Here is a 4,756-nt window from a genome sequence, read left to right on the forward strand (position 1 = left end):
CATTAGATCAACCCTAATAGCTTTGAATTTTATAAGAAAGAGATTTCTTCTACACATGTTTTAAAAGGGATATGCATGCTTGAAACATGTTAAAGATGCAAATGACCTATGGATCCAAAGCTTCTAAAGAGAATAACAAACACTCATTAAATTCTCAAGTGAACGAGCGGTGAGATATCTACCCAAGTAAAACAAGCCATTGATTTTCCCATTTTCAAAAAGATTACCTAACAATCAAGGATTATTGTAAATTGATATATCATGCATAACGGGCTATATTTTTGTAAGAAATGACTTATGGATTGGGGGTCAACACCCAGTTAAAAATCCCACGCCTCCCCGTTTTCCCGACGATTGAAAAACCTGAGATATAAAAACTAAAAAGAGCTTACAATCCTTAAAAATTACAGACACTCTTTGGAAATATCTCTCTCTACTTTTGTGCATTGTGCATTTCCATTTTAGATGTACATTTTTTTCTTAAATCAAAACTTTGAGTTTTCGCTCCCTTCATCCAGTAAACGAAAAAACCAATTGTATGACAACAAAAGGAAAGTTTAAGAGTTTATGTACAAAAAAAAAGTTTAACACAATAACTAATTTAAGTAAATAAAATTTATACTCACACCTCAAATGAACATAAAAGTTTTGTTATCCTAGTTTGGGAAATTCCATTAGTTCAACCCTAATAGCTTCGAATTTTATAAGAAAGAGATTTCTTCTACACCTGTTTTAAAAATGGATATGCTTGCTTGAAACATGTTAAAGATACAAAAGACCTATGGATCCAAAGCTTCTAAAGAGAATAACAAACGCTCATTAAATTCTCAAGTGAACGTGCTGTGGGATATTTACCAAAGTAAAAAAAGCCAATAATTTGCCCATTTTCAAAAATATTACCCAACAATCATGGATGATTTTAAAGTGATAGATCATGTGTAACGGGCTATATTTATGTCTGAAATGACTTATGGATTGGGGGTCAACACCTGGTTAAAAATCCTCCACCTCCCCCTTTTCCCAACGATTGCAAAACCTTAGATATAAAAACAAAAAAGAGCTTACAATCCCTAAAAATTATAGACAGTCTTTGGAATTATCTCTCTCTACATTTGATCATTGTGCATTTCCATTTTAGATGTACACCTTTTTCATAAATCAAAACTTTGAGTTTTTGCTATCCCTTCATCTCGTAAACAAAAAAGGTAAATAGATCACAACAAAATGAAAATTTAAGAGTTTATGTAGTGAAAAATTTTAAAACAATAAAAAATGCAAGTAAAGAAATTTTATTCACACACCACAAATGAACAAAAAAGTTATGTTATTCAAGTTTAGGAAATTCCACTAGTTCAACCCTAATATGTCGGAATTTTAAAAGAAAGAGATTTCTTCTACACATGTTTTAAAAATGGATATGCATGCTTGAAACATGTTAAAGTTGCAAATGACCTATGGATCCAAAGCTTTTAAAGAGAATAACAAACGATCATTAAATTCTCAAGTGAACATGTAGTGGGATATTTACCTGAGTAAAACAAGCCATCATTTTGCCCATTTGCAAAAAGCTGACCTAACAATCATGGATGATTGTAAAGTGATATATTATATGTAACGGGCTATATTTTTGTAAGAAAGGATTATGGATTGGGAGTCAACACTAAATTAAAAATCCCTCCCCCCCCCCCCCCTCTCCCTCTTTTCCAGTCTATTGCAAAACCTGAGATATAAAAACTAAAAAGAGCTTAAAATCCTAAAAATTACAGACACTCTTTGCAATTATCTCTCTCTACTTTTGTGCATTTCCATTTCAGATGTATACTTTTTTTTAAATCAAAACTTTGAGTTTTCGCTCTCCCTTCATCCCATAAAAAAAAAGCAAATTGATGACAAAAAAATGAAAATATTAGAGTTTATGTACAGAAAAAGTTTAACAGAATAACAAAATTAAGTAAATAAAATTTATACTCACACCTCAAATGATCACTAATGTTTTGTTATCCTAGTTTAGGAAATTCCATTAGTTCAACCCAACTAGCGTCGAATTTTATAAGAAAGAGATTTCTTCTACACATGTTTTAAAAATGGATATGCATGCTTGAAACATGTTAAATATGCAAATGACCTATGGATCTAAAGCTTTTAAAGAGAATAACAAAAACTCATTAAATTCTCTAGTGAATGTGGGGTGGGATATTTACCCAAGTAAAACAAGCCATTAATTTGCCCATTTTCAAAAAGATTACCTAAAAATCATGGATGATTGTAAAGTGAGCTTAAGGGCCTATATTTTAGTAAGAAATGACTTATGGAGTGGGAGTCAACCCTCAGTTAAAAATCCCCCGCCTCTTCCTTTTCCTGACGATCGCAAAACCTGTGATATAAAAAGTAAAAAGAGCTTACAATCCTTAAAAATTACAGACATTCTTTGGAATTATTTCTTTCTACATTTGTGCAATGTGAATTTCCATTTTAGAAGTACACTTTCTTCTTAAGTCAAAACTTTTAGTTTTCGCTCTCCCTTCATCCCGTAAACAAAAAAGGTAAATAGATCACAACAAAATGAAAATTTTAGAGTTTATGTATGGAAAAAATTTAAAACAATAGCAAATGTATGTAAAGAAAATTTATACACACACCACAAATGAACATAAAAGTTTTGTTATCCAAGTTTTGGAAATTCATCTAGTTCAACCCTAAGTACTTGGAATTTTATAAGAAAGAGATTTCTTCTACACATGTTTTAAAAAATGGATAAGCATGCTTGAAACATGTTAAAGATGCAAATGGCCTATGGATCAAATGCCTTTAAAAAGAATAACAAACACTCATTAAATTCTCAAGTGAACGTGTGGTGGGATATTTATAGGAGTAAAACAAGCAATTATTTATCCCATTTTCCAAATGCTAACCTACCAATCATAGATCATTTTAAAATGATTTATCATGCGTCACGGTCTATATTTGTTTAAGAATTGACTTATGAATTGGGAGTCAACACTCAGTTAAAAATCCCCCACCTCACCCTTTTCCCGACCATTGCAAAACCTAAGATATAAAAACTAAACAGAGCTTACAATCCCTGATAATTACAGACACACTTTGGAATTATCTCTCTCTATAGTTTTGCATTGTGCATTCCCATTTTAGATGTCCATTTATTTCTTAAATCAAAACTTTGATTTTTCATTCTCCCTTCATCCCATAAACAAAATAGGTAAATAGATCGCAACAAAATGAAAATTTTAGAGTTTATGTAAGGAAATTTTTTTAAACAATAACAAATGTAAGTAAAGAAAATTTATACACACACCACAAATGAATACAAAAGTTTTCTTATCCAAGTTTGGGAAATTCCACTAGTTCAACCCGCATAGCTTGGAATTTTATAAGAAAGAGATTTCTTCTACACATGTTTTAAAAATGGATATGCATGCTTGAAACATGTTAAAGATGCAAATGACCTATGGATCCAAAGCCTTTAATGAGAATAAAAAATGCTCATTAAATTTTTAAGTGAACGTGCTGTGAGATATTTACCCGAGTCAAACATGCCATTCTTTTGCCCATTTGCTAAACGCTGACCTAACAATCATAGATTATTTTAAAGTGATTTATCATGAGTAAAGGGCTATATTTCCTAAGAAATGACTTTTGTATTTGGAGTCAACACTCAGTTAAAAATCCCCCGCCTCCCTCTTTTCCCGACTATTGCAAAACCTGAGATATAAAAACCAAAAAGAGCTTACAATCCCTGAAATTTATAGACACTCTTTTCTATTATCTCTCTCTACATTTGTGCATTGTGCATTTCCATTTTATATTTACTCTTTTTTCTTAAATCAAAACTTTGAGTTGTCGCTCGCCCTTCTTCCCGTAAACTAAAAAGGCAAATAGATCACAACAAAAGGAAAATTTTAGAGTTTATGAATGGAAAAAAATTTAAAAAATAACAAATGTAAGTAAATAAAAATTTATTCACACACCACAAATGAACACAAAATTTTTTTTTTCCAAGTTTGGGAAATTCCACTAGTTCAACCCTAATAGCTTGGAATTTTATAAGAAAGAGATTTCTTCTACACAAGTTTTAAAAATGGATATGCATGCTTGAAACATGTTAAAGATTCAAATGACCAATGGATCCAAAGCTTTTAAAGAGAATAACAAACACTCATTAAATTCTCAAGTGAACGTGCGGTGGGATATTTACCCGAGTCAAATGAGCCATCATTTTGCCCATTTACTAAAAGCTGACCTAACAATCATAGATGATTGTAAAGTGATTTATCATGCGTAACATGCTATATGTTTGTAAGAAATGACTGAGGGATTGGGAGTCAACACTCAGTTAAAAATCCCCCACGTCCCCCTTTTTCCGACGATTGCAAGACCTGAGATATAAAAACTGAAAAGAGCTTACAATCCCTAAAAATTACAGACACTATCTTTAATTATCTCTCTTTATATTTTTGCATTGTGCATTTCCATTTTAGGTGTACACTTTTTTCTTAAATCGAAACTTTGAGTTTTCTCTCTCCCTTCATCCCGTAAACCAAAAAGGCATATAGATCACAACAAAATCAAAATTGTAGAGTTTATGTAAGGAAAAAATTTAAAATAATAACAAATGTAAGTAAAGAAAATTTATTCACACACCACAAATGAACACAAAAGTTTTGTTATCCAAGTGTGGGAAATTCCACTAGTTCAACCTTAATAGCTTGGAATTTTAAAACAAAGACATTTCTTCTAC

This window comes from Aristolochia californica, unplaced genomic scaffold (genome assembly GCF_029961685.1).
Source record: "Aristolochia californica isolate CCGP_79_NKW_82.1479 unplaced genomic scaffold, dmAriCali1.0.hap1 SCAF_1, whole genome shotgun sequence".
NCBI classification, from domain to species: domain Eukaryota; kingdom Viridiplantae; phylum Streptophyta; class Magnoliopsida; order Piperales; family Aristolochiaceae; genus Aristolochia; species Aristolochia californica.